Raw genomic sequence first — 19,668 nt, 5'->3', positions numbered from 1 at the left:
GCACAACCACACACAGAGGAAAGGTACACGAAACACAGCACTGTGTTATGTGCCTTCTTTCCTATGTCCGTGTGTGGTTGCACTGCCGGTTCATCATGGACAAACATGATGTCTTCGGCAAAATCCCAAAGACCCACTAGACATTGATGTTCATTGATGTCCCCATTGTCTTTCTCACCTGCAGAGCACACGCATCACTACATATACAATAGGATGCATTGCAAGGGTTCTTCACCTATATGCTCTCTTGTTGGAGTAATAGGGCATTGTGTGAACAAAATAACGAAGGTAAAAATAAAATCACCCTAAAATACATGCCATATTCTTTATTGCTCAATTTTGAACCTCCATGTGTTCCACTTCAGCACCTGTGCACATAATGGCGCCCTAAAGGATCTCGGAAGTAGTTTCTCTGAAGTGGTTTTCAAAGCTGCTATTGGATTAGATTAAGCTAATTGAATCTCATGAACTTATCCTTTCAAAACAAATAAGGGGGCAGTCCACTTGTTATTTTCTAGCAAGCTACCTTAGCAATTTGGCTTTGAACGTGTGCACTTTCCTTGCAATTGTGTCCCAAACAATATTAACTACAAGACACATCATTCTACACTCTTAAAAGAAAAGGTAGTGCTACTTACTAACTTTGAGGTAGTAAATTGCTGTCACAACATTCACTACCTAAGTAGTAAACGGCAAGGTAGTAAAGTTACTACCATGTCATTTACTACCTGCAGCTATTACATACCAAAGGTAGTAACAGAAAGTTAGTAAATTTACTACCATGACAGTTACTAGTTCCTGTTACTACTTATTGGAAGGTAGTAAGCTAAGCTAGTAACATTACTACCACGACTGTTATTACTTAGTTACTAAATGCAGGAAAATAGTATTTGTAAGTTAGCAAATTTCCACCGTGCATGTTAGCTATTTGCAGCAACTATTGATGAAAATTTGCTACATCATTTGATAACGTCAGTCAACTTCATGAACTAGAAAAATTGCATCTTACTTAACACAAGGAGCATGCACCAGCTAATCTCACAGAAAAAAAAAATTAATGTATTTCAATAAAGAGACTAATGTCTTTAGACATCAGAATCATTAGACTGTCTTTTGCCAGTCTAATGCGCTTTCTCATGCACACCTAATGAGGGTCTACAAGGAATTGGCTGCTGTTAGTGTGTAGAATTCTGATGTATGAGTTTCAGCGTATTGCAGCCTTATGCCTGCAACAGCATGTTTGCTGCACACAGGTCAATAAATATTTTTGTGGTTAACAATACGAAAGTGTGTAGGCTTTAGAGGATTGTAACAAAAATATCAGCAGAACATTTCCAGCAACGACTATATCAACAGCGTTCTTTACATGTAAGAGTATTTTGAAGCCAATAAGTAATCTTGTAGGCCTATGATGCAGGCATTTGGAAACAAGCTCTACATTGTCAATTTATTTAGTTTCAATGGGACAATAAATGGGGCTAGTTGATTCAATTCCCATGAAAGTGCAGTTTTATATTCACAAACAAACCAATAAGATGATACGAGAAGTTTCCAGGAGTAAGTGCTTTTTTATTTAATTTCTCGACGCGGCACTGACGATAGGCTCTCCTGTGCTGCACTGTTGTGGTGGTACAGTTGCTGTATTTGAAACCTGCAAGAGAGAGTGTGAAAATGTAGTTTGGCATTGAAGCGAACAGCTTAGCGCAACACATCAACAGATGCTGCAATTTATGATTGATGACTTTCTGTTTCGAAATAGTGATATCATTTTTACCATTTTACTTGAATAATCCACGTGTATTCAATGCCCAACCCCATAGCCTTGGCTTAATGCTGCTTTGATCAAAAACATAAGAAAACAAACCGCTATACAGCACTTCTGAGGGCTGTGGTATCATAGATAGGCCAGCTATCATATACAGGCCAATTAGCTCGGTCAGCTTCTTTGATGTAACGTTGCATAACAGCATCCTTTCGCTACTCAAATGGTACTCCATGCATGACTCCTGGATGACTCCAGGAATAGGCTATTCTGCCATGAGAAACGCCCTCATCCGATCATGCCCTCAGTGGACGGAAACAAGTTTTACGATTCAAGTGGAACGCTCGAGGAGCGCGGGGTTCCCTAGTGCTCTTTTGAGCTCCCTAGCTGAAAAGATGCTCGTCACTCTTAGAACGACCAGAAATAACAGGCCAAACAAGCACACTCGCTCTCCCTTGGCTGACGTTCCCTACATTCACGGTTTCTCTCATAGGTTGAAGAAGACTGCAGGCAGAGTAGGCATAAGAGTTTTGTGCTCCATCCCAAACCATCTGGCCTCCCTATGCAGGCTAGTTAACAGGGATGAAACAGTATCCTTTTGCTGTGACAAGAAGCACAGAAATCATTTCATTGAATGCGTGAAGAACGTCGTTTATGACATTCCATTATCATGCGGAAAATGATATGTAGGACAAACCGGACGATGCATAAATTACAAAATGCGTGAACATGCCAAATCTTTAAAAGCAACAACAGGCAGGAACCTGGCATTGTACATCATGCGGCTGCTCCCCATTGCTTGACAATGTGCAAGTTCTCATGAAATATCGGGAGTAATGTGCTCACAAAATTTATGAGGCGCACATAATTCACAAAAGGGGAGCAGCTTGCGTTAGCGCGCTATCACTAGCACTATTTGACGAAGAAATTAGCTGCCATGAGCCTCAATTGTGATCACTAAGCTTGTTGTCACATGTTTTGTTTTCTTGTTTTGTTTTCTGTTTTATTGTTAGTGGTTGCAGTTTTCTAGCCTTGCTGTCACTTGCTTAAAAACCTTTTTTTTCAGACCCTGGTTCTTCGTTTTTGTTGATTTATGAATGTCAGACTTTTAGCGGTTTTAATCAGTTTGGTATTGACCACCATGTCATTGTTCTTTTTTGCCATTTTTTGCTTGTGTTTATGTTTTAATGAAATCGGCTTCTGCCGCATCTTGTAAACCCTATCCAAAAAAAAAGCCGGGCGGCCGAGTCACTTGATAGCATTTGTGCCATTTTTCGATTTTTGCTCGCCTGCCTACAGATTCTCAGACTTTCCAATAAGGAAATCAGTTGATAGTCAGCTCTGTGCCCTGTATGTTCTTCGTCCCGTTGTCTGCGCTCTTTTGCCACAAAGAAGAATCCACATTCAAGTGCGTTGTTACTTGTTAAACATCTTGACAGGATAGCACAGCTACTCAAGAAAAGAGCACATAGCAGTGCTGAACTCACGACTAACTTTTCTAGAAATCACGCAGATACTTAAAATATCACCTGAACCCAAGTGTTTTCACAGAGATAACATCATATACAATGGTCGATTCCACGAAAGATAAAAAAAAAAGGTGTATACTTGATGTTTCCGATTTTCCTGATAATTTTGTATGTTGTGCACATATGACTGCACAGCACGAAATCGCAATTTGTTTTCACATAAAAATTTTTTTCAACACAGGAAAATTCGACGAGCGTCGCCGGTTGACGACGACCATCTTACGAAGAGTGCGTTTTCGTAAATTCGCAACCATGCTGGCAGCTACTGAAGCTATACATTACAAATATCTTTCTATTTAGCATAAGTAGAAGTGAAGAAGAAATAGCTCTTACAATTTGATGGAATTCTGAGCAAATTATGCATTTTTAAAAATTCACGACAAACGCTGCGTTAGTGAAAATTAGTCAAATTTGGGACGCTATGGTTACTTCTGTGAACATCTTAGTTTGTTCATATTTGCTGTATGAATAGGCCTTTATATGAATAATGAACCTCTGCATTTGTATTTCTCTAATAATTTTCAAAGTAGTAAATTTTCATGTATTATTTGTATGGTCGCCCATTTGATGTCGTCACCGATCATCATGCACTATGCTGGCTGTCATCATTGAAGGATCCCTCGGGCCGTCTCGCCCGCTGGGCACTTTGCCTGCAAGACTACGACATCCGCGTGCTGTACCGCAACGGACGCCAGCATGCTGATGCCGACGCCCTCTCGCGCTCCCCCTTGCCTGACGCCAATGCCTCCTGCTCAGTATCTCACATTGCTGTTTCTTCCATCGACGTTCACACCATCACTACCGAGCAGCGCAAGGATAAATGGATCACCTCGCTGATAGACTTGCTCACTGATCCGTCGGCAACACCAACCACTCGCCCGTTGCGTCGTCAAGCCCACAATTTCGCCATTCGTGACAACCTACTGCACCGACGCAATTACAACGCCAACGGCCGCCAGTGGCTACTTGTGATACCCCGAAGTCTGCGTGCTGAAATATGCGAGTCCTTCCACTCTGATCCGCAATGCGCGCACTCTGGGGTATCCAAAACTTACCACCGCATTCGACAACGATACTTCTGGCGAGGGATGTACCGTTACGTGCAGAAGTTCGTCCGCTCCTGCCTCGATTGCCAACACCGAAAACCTTCAACGCACGTGTCACCAGTCGGTCTACAACCATTACCTTGCCCTAACCATCCGTTTGGGCGCGTGGGCATCGATTTGTATGGACCACTTCCTCTGACCTCGGCTGGTAACCGTTGGGCCATCATCGCCGTTGACCATCTAACGCGATCTGCCGAAACCGCTGCCCTCACAGCGGCTACAGCGTGCGATGTTGCCTCCTTCCTGCTACACCGATTCATGCTGCGTCACGGTCCACCCTAGAAGCTTCTCAGCGATCGAGGCCGTGTCTTCTTGTCGGAAGTCGTCGAAGCCATTCTCAAAGAGTGCCATGCTGTTCACCGCAAAACTACTGCTTACAACCCGCAGACGAATGGCCTAACCGAACACTTTAACCACACGCTCGGCGACATGCTCTCAATGTATGTCGCCGCCGATCACACAAGTTGGGATGCCATTCTGCCCTTCGTCACCTACGCCTATAATACCGCCCCTCAGAACACTACTGGTTTTTCACCCTTCTTCCTGTTGTACGGAAGGCACCCGTCGCACACCATTGACACGATACTACCCTACAAGCCGGATCCATCTGAGTGTGCGCCTATTTCTGACACAGCCAGGCTTGCTGAAGAGTGTCGCAAGCTTGCAAAGACCTTTACAACGCACGAACAAGAGCAGCAGAAGAGCCTTCACGGTGGCACCACCACTTCTGAGTCCACGTTAGTCGCCGGAGCGCTCGTATGGCTCTCGGTCCCTACCACTGCAACTGGCCTCTCTTCAAAACTACTGCCGAAATACGAAGGCCCCTACCGGGTCATCGAGTGCACATCACCGGTCAACTACCTGATCGAACCCATCGAACCAGCTTTGGACATGCGCCGTCGAGGGCGCGACATAGTCAACGTGGAGCGCCTCAAGGCCTACTAACCCACTAATAGTGACAAGCTGTTAGGTCGCCGAACGGCTCCCTTTTAACCATTACGTTTATTGCAGAGAGTAGTGAAGACAGGACAAGAAGGGACACAGATAGGCGCTATCTTTAAGTGTTTTTTGGACTCAGATCACACATATTATAATTTAAAAAGAATAACTTCAACATGCGCAGGCACAGCTGCGTCCAGGAAAAATAGTTATTTCTTTGACAAGTAGTGTAATGACACACTAACGCAATCTCGGCCAAGATTATGAATACTTGCTGACTCAATAATCAATGTAGTATAGTTTCTTTACTGTTTGGCAAACAGGCAATCGCTGCGTTTCTTTACATTGTTGCAATGTTCCCTGAATCTTTCCTTGAGATGTTGCCCCATTTGCCCTCTATAATGCTTACCCCGTGATAGGAGTATCTGATAAACGGTACCTTATATGCAGGGCACGTAACGTGTCCTGTGATTCTTATTGCAGCCAAGCCTCTCCTCTGAGTATCTGGGTTGCTGCTTTTCCATAGTTTAACATGCTTATTTGAGGCCATGAACATTATGCTGATGATTCCGAGCACCAGCCGTTTTTATATTGTTGAATATTCCGTGCAGATATGGCATCGTGGCAAACATTTTTCGGCCATCAAGATTTGGCTTTTTTTTTTTGGCTTGGCAACTGGAAGGTGGTTTTCTGGGTAGGGCATATGCAAACGATACAGCAAGGTGAACAGGATATCCTGCTTGTGTCAGGGGAGTTCTTTGGAAATTAAGGCTTGTCCACAAGTAATAGGAACAGAAATTTTACTGCGTTAGCGAGCCACAGTGGCATAGGCAGAAATTCATTTCGGGGAAGAGGGCAAGTGGGGGCATGGGCCCGGTCTGCTACCCCCTCGCTACGCCACTGTCCGAGCAGTGTCAGACAATGCACCTTTCTACCATTATTGAGTGGGAAAAACTAAGAGGCAGCAATGGCTTGTTTCCCATCAGTTCGTATAACTAGCCCATGCACTTTTTATGCAAATGAAATTGTACATTCAGGAACCTGATATGGTACAATCCTTGCCCGGATGCTCGTGGGTAAGCACCAGTGGGTGTTAGTAATCATGTGCCAGTGTTAATATGTTAGTGGCTTCAGATTCGAAAGAACCTTTGTGGTATTTAATAAAGAAAGACGCAGTCATCCTCATATCTAAAACATTTAAAAACTTATGTGCTTGCATATTGTACTAAATAATCATGTTCCTATTTCTTGTGGACGAGGCTTGATTTCAAGAACTCGCTGGATGCAAGCAGGATATCCTGCTCCCCTTGCTGTATTGGCTGCAGAAGCCCTACTAAACAAACACCTTCCAGCTGCCAGGCCAAAGAAATGGCTAATCGTGATGGCCAAAATATGTTTGCCACTATGTCATACCTGCACGGGATATCCGACAATATAAGAACGGTTGGTGCTCGGGCAATCATCAGCATAGTGTTCACGGCCTCAAATAAGCGTGCTAAACTATGAAAAGGTTGCAACCCAGACACTCACTTGGCTGCAATAGGAATCACAGGACACATTATGTGCTCTGTAAGGAAGGCATCGTTTATCAGATGATGGGATAAGCATTATGTGGGGCAAATGGGGCAGTGTATCAAAGAAAGGCTCAGGGAAGACTGAAACATAAAGAAAGGCAGTGATGACTGGTTAGCTGAACACTGGAGCATGTGTGGTTGCTTCCCACTTTTTGATGAGAGTTTCATCGTGCGTATGCACAGCAACGAAACTACTACATTAAAATTGAGTCAGCAACTATTAATAATCTTGGCTGAGATTGCATTAGTGTGCCTTCACTATCTTTAACAAAGAAATAATTATTTTTCTTCGATGGAGCTGTGCCTGCGCACGCCCAATTTTTTTTTTCATGGCAGCTGCACCACAGTTTCATGGCAGCACAAACAAAACAGATGTTCGATGGAAGATGGAGGAGGCTTGAAGAGACGAAAAAAATCTTCAAACGGTATGTCACTGCAGCCAACTCTTGTACGAGTAGACTTGCCTTCATCAAGATGGCAACATCAAGAATTAACAGTTGCTCCCTTTATGAAGACAACTCCAAGTTTCAAAACGTTGGCTCTAGCGACATCCCATGTTCAAAGATTACAAGCTCAACAATACAAACTATTCGACGTTCCATGTTCAAGGAATGCAAACTAAATAATATGCATTGCACTGAAGTGCAGAAGGTACGTTTCTCACTCCTAAGCTAAAGGCCAGTATATGCTGTATATCAATAGACCTTATGCAAAATTGCTGCCATCTGTTGGAGGTTTGACGAAGCTAACGATTCGGCGCCATGTTGGAGGCTTGTGCCCGAATTCTATTGCTGTCGCCGCTATCACTTCTTGCTTGTATCCGCTTTGGTAGTCGGCAATCAGGGCATAAAAATGTCAGGCGGGCCTGTACACGTTACCGGCATTTCCTAGTTTTTACGTTGACGGTTATTACGTGTAAAGAACCGCCTCACAGCGAGAAGAAGGTACAAGTTTGACACTGCGAGTCACGTGCAGGCCTGTCGTCGTCGATAATGAAGCTCTGCACTAGGTTACAAATTGGCCTGTCTGTTTTCAGTGTAGCGAATAAAGCGTTGTTAGCTATCTGAATATCATGCTTGTATAATGTAGGATGGTTGGGAAGAGGCTTTATTTAGCGCGGCTAGGCGCAGCGATGACGGTAAGAAAGTGCAGTTGACCCAATTGAAAGCATATTTCATGAGGGACAGCCTATGTCGAGCCGACGTAGTGTCCATCTAATTTTAAATAAAACGTTGTCCTCTTTTTATCTTTGAAATAATATTATTTCGCTGTTGTAGTCATCCGACCTATGTTATGTACAGAATTACCGTGCGATTAAAATGCAGAAAATTGCGCACCTCATGCACGTGGAAAGTGAACATGAAAAGTGTAGTGTCTCCTAGAAGTAGATGCCGATCAGCTGGTATTTTATTGAATATCCTTCCGATATGTGATCCTATATAACAGGAAACGCCAAGAATATTCGTGTTCACATTGTCGCTTTAGGGGCCTACTGGTGCTTTACAATTTAAACCCGCTGCGGCAAGGCAGTTTTGCTTCGCCGACTGAAACCGCCTCAGCGCGTAACCAGCGGTAGCGCACCCACGGTAGAATGTAGCACATTTCCCGGAACAGCATTTTATTTAGTTTCATAAGAAAAGTACCACGCACATGAAGCACCTGTTAACATTTCATAGCAAACTGGAGTGTACAGAGGATTTTTCCGAAGGGGGGATCAGCTTTTGGGAGAACCCGATTTGCTCTTCCTGGGGTATAAGTTAAACAAAAAAAAGTAAGGGGTGGGGGCGGTCAGGACATCCGGGCAACCCGTCTGAACCTGGCAGTGATACCACATGAAATGCTTGAAAAATACGCATAGTGAAGAAATACGCACGCAAAGCATCCCACCAGACGCTACCTTGTTAAACTCCACCATCGAAAACAAACTACAAACAACACGCTCCAGCACAATCGGTCCGTCCGCTGCAAATCAATGACGCGCACGAGCTATCTGTCTAACATGTAATTGTTATCGCAATTTAATAAACAAGCTAATATCAACAGCAGCGCAGGCATGCGCGAGTAGCCGCGATGCAGCTTTGAAGCTCGTACACGAAGTGGGTTTGTGCCTGCAGCAAGCACACGGTGCGAAAACTTTCTTGTTCTGGCATGACATGAAAGAGTGTTCTCTGATGAGTGCCGATGCTGTCACATACCACATATATTAACGGCGAACGGAAACACGGCGTTAGTCGTAAGCAGTAACCGAAGCAACGGAACGATCTGCTGATTCTCGTCGGCGACGAGGAAATGTACTAACATGGAGGCTTGGTTCCTGCAAACCTTCTTTCAGCATCCCAATTTCCTCAATCTCAGCAACACAGCACTCGAAAATATGTTGGCATTTTCGTTCTTATCAGCCGCCACATGTTGATATGTACGCGCCTTGTCTACATGCGGAGCGCGCTTAGCCTTCAACATGGCGGAAATGCACACAGCGGCCGCTAGATGGCAGCAGATTTTGCATAAGGTCTATAGGTGCTATGTGTCCAAACTGTCGCAATCTAGTGATGAAAAGAAATGCCTACCACTCATTATGGCTTGCCCGGGCTTGCAGGAAGTATGCTCCTATCTTGTACTGCAATCTGTCCTCTGTGTCGGTGCCATGAACAGCTCTCATCGCTGATACATGCATAATAGATACCACAAGGAAATGTTGATTTTCACTCAAGACAAAGCCAACCACACACAGATAGTGTGTACCAAACATGTCCTCAGGCAAGTCTATATTCATATATTAAAGAGATCGATCCTTGAATGAAGGGATCAGGGTGCAATAAGAACAGGTATTAGTGGACCAGCCACTTGCAGACTATTGAAAGAGTGCCATTGCGTGTTCAACATTCACACATGTACACAGTAAGCAATCAGTCATGGGCACGTTACCAGTAAAATGTAACAGTGTTACAGTTACCTAAGCCAAAAAAGTGGGATAGGTTTCAAACAGGAGAAAGTGCCTCAGACAGGCTGGCCGACGTTTCCATAGGGGGACCTATCTTTATCGAAGGCACCTTGTCATCCTTGGCGTGTTAGTTTCAAAGGGTTAGTGTTGACGTCATGTCTAGCGGTGGTGCTTGTCGCTGTTGGTAATTGCTGCCTGGAAAGAGAAAACTAGAGAGAGGAGTGTAGCCCTTGCCACATCATTTCAAGAAAGTTTGCAACGGCGCTCAGGCCTCTCATCTCAGAAGTAAGGGGAGCTGCAAAGAAGGAAAAAAAAAAGCAAGAAAAAGGAGAGAAAAAAAGGAAAAAAAATGGAAAAGGGGGGGGGGGGGTCTACTGAGCGAGAGCCGTCAAAGGCAAAAAAAAAGAGTGGAGTATGAAAGCCACTTGGAAAGGCTGCAGAAGAGCGGCACGTCTAGCCCTCACAAAGGGCTGCAGAAGATGGTGGGTAAGGCAACTATACAGGCGGGGAAAGCGGGCGGCGTACTTTTAAAAGCCCACATGTGGAATTTAAGTGATATTGAGAGGGGTGTCTGAAAAACACGTGCTTGATGGGTGAAGTCATTGGCTCTGTTAAAGTAACTGTTACAGTTACAGTTACAGAGTTTCCAAAAGTAACCTGTTACAGTTACACTTACTGTGACAAGTAACGTCGTTACTTTGTTGCAGTTACTGTGACGAAGTAACGTTGCTACTTTTCCGTTACTGTATAAAATAAATAATAGATTACAAACCAAACGATAGAATTCATTTATTAAATATGTATGAAGGCATGCGGGCAGCCAAAATTGCACGTGGTAAAACCCTAGACGAAGTAAACCTAATAGGGGGCCAAACACAAGCATTTGTTGTGTACACCTCATTTTGTTGCATCAATTTTGTTGTTCATGCACCGTTGGTGAAAAAGGGAATTTATTTGCAAATAATAATAACAAATGTCCTCTGATACTCAAAATGGAAAATGTGGTTGATGCACTAGAACGACAGCAGTATCATAGGATGTTTATTAACGACACCCAGAAGCGCATGCAAATAGCAACGGAGAGTGTGTGACGAATGAAGACGACGTCCATTGTGTCTGTTCCATATATATGTTCAAGGTGTATCAGACCCTGTTCGGTTAGCTTTGCGTCCGCTGGGCATACAAACCGTTTCTAAGTCCCGTTATATTCTGGGGCATGTGTTCGCGAAACCCAAAGATTGCACCCCTGCAGACGATCAGAGTAGGGTGATATACAAGCCCGATGCGGGCATTGCGACGCGACTTGCATTGGCGAAACGGGAAGGAAAGAATCAACGAGGCTTAAAGAAGGCAAACGGGATGTTGTTAAAGCAACTCATGCAACGCATTCTAAGATGGAGCTTGTTTAACACTTCCGGAGAACAGGGCATAGCTTTGACGTAAACACTGTGACGACGCTGGCTCGTGAACGAAGGTGAGGGGAAGGAACTCCTGGAATCGCGGTTCATTCGCCGCGACGCGTCGGCTTGCAATATAGTTACTGTATATGGCACCTTTAGGAGCCATGTCGTAGCATATATAGTAACTATAGTCGGATACAACTTAAGAAGTCAGGAGAGACTAAAGAAAAGAAATAGTCCCGCTCATGCACGCGCCGATGTTCTCCAAAGGCGAAGCCACCGCCATCCCGCTCATGATGTCCGTCCCGAGTGCGCGCCCATTGGTGCAGGCTTGTGTTCATCTGCCTTTGAGGAGAAAATGCCACTGACTTCTAAAGTTGTATCCGACTATAACATGCAACAACCACATTCCCCTACTGGTTTACACGGACGTATGGGACACTGGTCGATCTCCGCAAATTTTTTTCTTTCTTTCCTTTTCTTTTTCTTGTTGCCAGTGTATACTGAGGATGTCACATGCATAGGAGGCAAAGCGTCCATGTGATTTTGTTAATAATTGTTGTATTAAGTTGGAGTAAACCTTTTACAATTAGTTTCAAAGAAGTTTTGAAAAATTACTTAGTTCACAGTATTTGTGCCTCTCAACCGTTTCGCGCTCTGCTGCTTTCTAGCCATCAGTCAAACACGATTATTGCGCAGCCTCGGACGAAGGAGAATATAAACTTGGCGTCGTGATGTTCCACCGGTACACCAAGAACCGAGCTAGAAGCTCAAGTGACAAAAAGGATATATATACGCCGGAAAAAAAAAACTACTTGAATTTAGCAAGTTGTTCAGTTCCAACATGATTGACTTACATGTAGTTTACAAGTAAACTTAAGTTGTGTTAAAGACTGACTGCTGACCTCGGTCTTCTGCAGGGTAGATAATTCTCTAAGCGACCTCCACCCCTAAATTGGTAGGGGAGCCGTGCTGTGGAAAGATGAAAGGTGGAGAGGATATGGGAAAGTAACTGTAACGGTATTTCCCATTACAGTTACTCTGTAAAAAAGTAACAGTGTTACCGTTACAAGTTCCTATAAATTAAAAGTAACTAGTTACAGTTACAAGTTACCGAAAAAAGTAACTAGTTACCGGTAACGCGTTACTAGTAACTAGTTATTGCCCAAGACTGTAAGGAATACCCGAAATATGCACATAGTCCTATGGGCGATCCACATGAAAATAACGATATGCACACTTTTATCGAAATATAAAAAAATGAAAGAGTGTGCGTGGTCCATGTGCACTTGGTGTGAGGTGGGAATGAGCCATGCATATTGTATTGCATCATGAATGTAAGCCATTCAGGGAACAAACTTTTGGTTCTCTAAAGCGAATTCCCGTGTAGTTTGTCTTGTAGAGTTGAGCTGTCAATTTGATTTCATTTTAAGTTATGTAAGGCCTTCACAAAACCGATAATATTTTCCAACTTTCTGTGAACTTCTGGAAACATATATGAGAATTGAGATCTTTTTCTTTTAATTTATGACCTTACAAAGCTCAATAAACCCTAAATCACTGCATACTAAACCTTGGTTATGCATTTAAGTAAGAGAGCAATATTGGTACTATGCTAAGTAAAAAAAAAGCGTGAAAATACAATAACTTAAAGCACCACACAATAAAGCAACATTCTCGCAACATGAGCACAATCTAAGTTATTTGTGATAGAGAACCTCGTGTGCTTAAAGATGCTAAGAAAAAATATATAATGGCAGAACACGAGCTCACGCATATTTTCTCAAACACACAATATTGAAACAAAGAGTAGCATGTGTTAGCTTAATTAACCTAATTGAATTGACATATTCGTCTACTAACACTATTTGATATAAACATGTGCTTCTTCACATTAAGTACGCATTTGTTGGAGTGTGCACTTAGTACCAGTACGTAACGTAATTCACTCAAATACATTACTTCGAGTGAGCTCCTTTAAAACATTTATGAGGCAGCTAGGTTAAAATCCTAACCACAAAACAACTGCATGGATTTCTGGCGAAAAGCTCGGGGACGCAACCACGAAAACATATCCATCATCGTGTGCGCGTGTCAGGGCTGTGTGTTTTGCTATCACGTCAGGGGCGTAGCCAGAAATTTTTTTCGAGGGGGGGGGGGTTCAACCATACTTTATGTATGTTCGTGCGTGCGTTTGTATGTGTGCGTGCCTATACACGCAAGCAAAACTGAAAAATTTCGGGGGGGGGGGTTGAACCCCCCCCAACACCCCCCTTGGCTACGCCCCTGTATCACGTCCCCAGTCTTGTGATAATTTTGCGTGTTATTGCCGAGTTTGGTGAACTCTCGCATCACCACAGTGAAAACATTATGGACGACCCCATGTGTTTAAAAGCACACACTTTCTAACGGCGACAAGGGATTCTAGAAACACTCTCAAGCGATGATCTCGTACAGTAAACAGTCAAGGAATAACAGCACAACGACACGAGGCCTGCATGATCGAAGCATAAGATTGCGTAGCGCAATGCGCATCCTTCAAACATGTCATTTATGGTGGTGTATATAAGAGCACCCAAAGCACAAAACATACCTGCCTATCGGGTATCTGTTGATCATCCTCGCTGTGCCAATACGACGGTTCCTGCAAACAGTTTTCATGCAATGAAGTAACAAAGTTACGTAGTTCAGCGACCTTCTTCAACTTACCCAAGTTTGGCACAGTCGCTCGTCAAAAGGCTCAAGCTTCCGCTCCTGTGGAATCGCGGTCGCCGCTTGTCAAAACACTCGGACGCGGATTGTCTTCGGAAGTACACTCGATCACTCGATCAACGTGAGTAATCGATGAACGAAGCAAGAAAGCACTTTTGAGCGCAGACACAAAGCTGTGCGTCCCGTGAGGCTGTGTTGAGTGGCAACGAACAACGACCATCATCCGCCACTGGATCAAGGCAGGAGAACGCCCCAACACGCGGAAAATGCCCAGTCGACGAATGTCGCGTACGATAAGCACGCAATAAACGCACACAATACACGATAAACATGTAAGCGCGGCACACATGTGTTCACGGGAAGCTGGCGGTGCTCCGGCAGTACGAGACCTGTTGCAACTGTTAGCTTACAGTCTAAACCAAAAAGAATGTAGGTGGCAGCAGTGTCGTGATATGCTACAGGCCATAATTTTTATTAAAAATAAAACGTATTTGTGGCTTTTCACACAGGCGAAGGTCAGGGAGGCGGGGCTCTGTATATAAGCGTTGCGTCCGCCTTTCGCGTCGGGCCCCATATAAGCGTTGCGTCCGCTCGAGCCATTTCCGCCTCGGGCTCCATATAAGCGTTGCGACCGCTCGCGGCCGCATATAGCGGGCCCAATCCGTCACCGCAGAATTTGTCACGCTTAATGGCGATTGAAGGGCCGCTTATATGCAGTACGTTGTGGTGGAATAAAAATGGGCCGTTTATGTGCCGGACGTTATACGGTACTTGAATAAGAGTGTGGTTTCGTCGAGCTGCGATTATCTGTGACCGCCACTTGCAGTTGGTAATAGAAGTGGGAGAAGAGGGGAGGGGGATTTTACCCATTTGCACGCCGCAGGAAGTATGGTACAAAACAAAGATCAACTTTTCATGGGACAAGTTCAGCCATTAGCGAGAAAAGAACGTCGTTTACATGACAACGCAGGGGGAGCATCGAATTGACTATATAGCGCATGGCATTCATGCACTCAACGTCAGTGCTCTAGAAAGGTCAAACGAATCAGTGCTTCGAACGTGCTTGGACGAAGAAAATGAGCATTCACAAGATGAAGCGAGTGCATTGCGTCGATAGCGAGAGGAAGACTGGGGTGGTCGCTGGAGTGTGCTATCCTTCAACCACCGGTAAAACGCATTCGTTAGATGAAATAAGATGCACAGCATGTACACACTATCGCATAGTATTGTAGAAGTATCCTAGAGGCACAACGTGTTGCTATCGCATCCATGCAAACGCGGCTGCAGAAGGTACAAAGAAACAGAGCAGGAGCAAAGAAGTTAGCCTTCTCTGTCTCAGCGCTAGTCCTGAGAAATTTGACTTAGTCACGCGTACCTAAAAGAAAGTTGTAGAGCCGTTAACACTACTGAGCACAATGCACGGGCAAAACATAACTTAGGCGGACCAAGGTTAGCTCGCTAGTTAGGTAGTTCTGGCTATGAATGAAATTTAACGTATGTTCCTTCAGTATCATCATTGGCTGTTTATTAACGGTCCTAAATTACAGCGCTTATTCTTCCTGTGCATCTTTACTGTTTTTTTTTTATTTTGCACATTAACTTTTGCTGTTGTTGAAGAATTTTGTACTTTTACTTTACGCTTTCGCAGCCTTCATTATACAAATTCGTCGCGCACGTGTCGTGACTCATTCTCACTATCATCGTGTCTTCCTTTGCTTTTAAGTCTTTTTTCTAGTCGGCCTCGACTGCTTCCATCGAATTCGCAAGTTATTTTTTTACCACAAGTCCATTCGACCACTTTTATATAACAGAGCAGAATTTTTTACTAATGTAAAATCATACCCGATATACGTTATGTGTAATTTTTGTGCCTATCGCCGCTGTTTTGTTTTCTTAATTTTCTCTTTATCTGATAGAGCGACTGATTTCTTTCCTCCTTTTTTTGTTTGTTTGCATTGTAACCGTCGTTACACAATGGCAGGGGCCAAAATAAAAGCTGCTATAAGCAGCTTTTATCTTGGCTCCTGTCATTGGCAGCTTTATCTTCTATTTGAACTCGTATTGAACTGCTACTGTAATATGAACGGTGTGAGTGTTTTGCAACGTTACTCGGGCAATAGTTTCTTTTTTTTTCGTTTTTGTCACATTAGGTTGTCTGCGGTTGGAAAAGTCATTCACCACCGTAGCTCTCAGCGCTCCTAATTGTATGCGCATTTTCCAAATGATTTGACCATTGTTTATCACAGAAGAGATTATTATAGTCGAGCTGAACAAAAGTGATATTGCCCATATAGCAAGAATAGTAAATGTATACGTATTGTTACGCACTCTTCTTCTTATATTTTTATGTAACCGGCCCATTGCACTTGTAACCACTGGCTTGCGCAAACAACGCGCGAATGTGGGAACCTTCCCGATTATTTTAGAATTTTCGCATAAGATAGCGTGTACAACGCGAACAGTTGAGTTTATTATTGAACTAACGCGGCCGCTAACAATACCGCTGGAACCTTTGATGACACAAGTATAATTGCCGTTGCGCTCTACCGCTGTATAAATGACGACGCGCTTTACCGCGCTTCGCCTACCAGCGACTGTGTGCGCAGACGTCATTGCACTTCGAGTGTCATTCTTTTTATGGGCCCAATTTCGACCAATAAAGAGTTTTACCTTTACCGGCTGCGATTGCTTTCATCACTGTCACAACCATGTGACAACGCCTTCTTTTGCGGCTTGAGTTCATTGTATTCGCGAATTTATGTTTCATTTATAAAGTGTACTTGTCGTTTTGGTGTTTTATAAATTAGGTATTCATGTAGAATTGAGTTGAATTCACAGAAAACGCTTTTGGGTCGATGTTCTGTATACTCAGAAAAATTCACCGACGATTACGATGCCGCCTAATGCGAATTCCGAGCGCAGCCTGGTGTTGGGGCAAGGCGAACTGTGTTTGATGTTTTGGCTTTGCGCAAGTTATGACTACGCCGTAAATTACAATTTTTGTGAAGCAGCACAGCACCCACTATGTCATTATCCGTCTTTCTATGGATAAGCGACGGATCCGTTTTGCCAAACAGCTCAACTGCAGCAGTTGCGATACCGATTAAAGCCACAACAATCAAATTCAAACCTCCCACCTTACGACATCGACCGCAGCAGAGCTCACAGCGCTTCCTGTCGCATTACATTTCATAAGTGATGAACGGGCACAGAAATGGACTATGTTCACTGACTCCAAGGCGGCACTACAGTCTCTTCTGTCACTTTTACGACGCGGCCCGCAATAACAACTTGTATTTGAGATTGCAGAAGAGACGCACCATTTAACTGAGAAAGGGCATGAAATAACTTTTCAGTGGCTTCCAAGTCACTGTGGGATTATCGGCAATGAACGGGCTGATCAAGCTGCCCGTTCCGCCCATGCTGAAAACGATCAAATCAACTCTTAATACCGCTCTCCAGAACTGACGCTGCACGGAAGATCCGTGTGCTTGCTCGCCAACTCACCACGTCGCAGTGGAACGAGCCACACTTCCAGCCCGCACGACTATATGCCCTAGACGCAACTCTCGGCCTTCGAATTCCCCCAGGACTTCGTCGAGGTGACGCTACCCTTCTGTGCAGGTTATGGTTGGGTGCCGCATTTACCTGTGCGTACGCGTTCCGCATAGGAATGGCCGACACCGCAGATTGTGACCACTGCGGAAGTGATGAAACAATTAAGCATATTCTGTGCGACTGTCCACAGTACTGTTCGCAGAGACAGTCGCTTTGCAACAAGCTTGACAAATTGGACGACCAAACGCTTTTGGAAGAAAGAATCCTGCGCCACCGACAGGACTTTACGTCTCAGAAGAAGGCTGTGCAGGCGCTAATGCGCTTTCTGCGTTCAACCGGGCTATCAGCACGGCTGTGATAGGACGTCCTGCATGTGTGTGAACGTGTGTGCATGTGTGCATGTTTTGTTTTGTTTTTACTTTATCTCCCTCTCTCTCTGTCCTCTTTCCGACCCCTATATCCGCACCCCTGTGCAGGGTAGCAAACCGGTCGCTCGCACCAGGTTAACCTCCCTGCCTCTTCCTTTTCATCTATTTCTCTCTCTCTCTCTACGGATAAGCGTTGTGACCGCTACACATCTGTAAGGTATAGGCTTCCCAAGCAACGCTTAGCGGCGCTGCTGCTCTTGACAGGCAGCGCCATCTCTGGCAGAAAAAGAGAAACTGGGGTGTTAGCAGCGCGCGTTTTCCCTTCTCTCCACCGTGTTGCCGCTCGCTTCGCACGTGCAGAGCTCTCGCGGTGCACTTGCGCCGCCTCACAATGTACCGCTTGCAGTGCGGCTTCAAAAGGATTTTCAAGCTTGACTGGCACTTCCGAAAAGCGAACTTGATAAAATGAAAAAGGCTCGTCAATCACGTTAACGGTGAAGAGCAGACGATCGACAACAACAACGACCAACTCAAAGCGAAATGCATTTCCCAAGTCGCGATTACACCGTGTAGGACGTATACTGTATACCTCGAGGTAAGTCTCATTCTGTCATGTTAAAGATGAATAATGGTCCACATGCACTCCGAAATGAAGCCGTACACGCTATCGATGTTCTGCGGCGTGGACTACGAATCATATGATTGTTGTTTTGATATGGCATGCTTACAGTAGCAGCCGTGTACTTTCGTGAACAAACGTTTGCGGCGTGCGAAAATAAGATTATACGGCCATGGCACTGCTTCCTGAGAAGGTTAGAGTCAAGTCATCCGTGCCGCTGGAGAATCACCCGCCGATTAAGACGCGAGGCAGCTAGTTGAGCTTTAACCACTGTGAAGCAAGATGAACTGCTCGCCTCGATTTTTCGGCTCTCGCGTCATGCTTGCAGTCACTTTTTATGATATCGACTTGACAGGCGTATAAAACCTGCTGCGTGAACGCGGCTAGAAAATCGCACAGACTCAGAAGGTGGATACTTCAAGGTTGCAATTGCAAAGCATGTATTAAGTGCCAATTATATTTAGCGGCTTAAATATATATCACCCTAATAAATTGACAAAAACAAAGCAAACCTGCAGAACGATGTCAAAGCTTGCTGCAAATGCACAGGCGTCCGTTCCGGCGTGATAAAGCAGCCTTCCTGACGCGTGAAATGCAGGCGCCGAACTTCTGACAATGTGCCGAGTTCAGTTGAATTCAACCAACCTCGCAATGCTAACAGTATAACGCGAATCTGAACTTCAACAACGACGGGTAGGTCTCACGAACACGGGGAATCAAAACACAAAGTTGCTTCACCTACAACCGTAACTGGACTTTAACAATACGAGAAGACAGCGAGTAATCATTATTGTAGTCGCTGCGTGCATGCGCCGCGTTACTTACCGATTCAGGTAGTCGGAACGAACGAAAGCGATGAACTCAGACAGCCAAAATAGAAGGCGAGACAGCGCTGTCAGCTATCCACGCTTGCCGCCTTTATTTCTCGTACGACACGCCCGGGAAACGATACAGTTTAACACGTGAATCGTGTGCCTTGGTGTTTTCTGCTCTGTTGTGGCTGGCCGCTAAACCGCAATACTTCGGACCACGCTTGCGCTTCCGCGGGGTCGCTTCTGCCATCGCGGAAATGCGCAGCTTCGCACAGCAAGCCTCTCGGTTCAACGTACCCAGCTGACGGCCCCCCAGTTACCCGCACCGAGAGAAGAACGCGTGCGCAC

The 19,668-nt window shown here is 44.7% G+C and overlaps 1 long non-coding RNA gene across 1 annotated transcript; it reads right to left on the bottom strand.

Annotated features, from left to right (window-relative positions):
• Window positions 1-1,550: 1,550 nt before the first annotated feature.
• LOC125757250 (uncharacterized) lies at window positions 1,551-14,005 on the bottom strand. The gene is made up of 4 exons (XR_007415182.1): window positions 13,961-14,005; window positions 13,845-13,895; window positions 9,478-9,571; window positions 1,551-1,651 (listed from the first exon to the last, which is right to left on the bottom strand). It is a non-coding gene; the product is annotated as an uncharacterized LOC125757250 (long non-coding RNA).
• Between the last annotated feature and the right edge of the window lie 5,663 nt (window positions 14,006-19,668).

Source organism: Rhipicephalus sanguineus, chromosome 2, assembly GCF_013339695.2.
Source record: "Rhipicephalus sanguineus isolate Rsan-2018 chromosome 2, BIME_Rsan_1.4, whole genome shotgun sequence".
NCBI lineage: Eukaryota > Metazoa > Arthropoda > Arachnida > Ixodida > Ixodidae > Rhipicephalus > Rhipicephalus sanguineus.
Note: the sequence above shows the minus strand (reverse complement) of the source record. Positions and strands in the feature narration are given on the sequence as shown.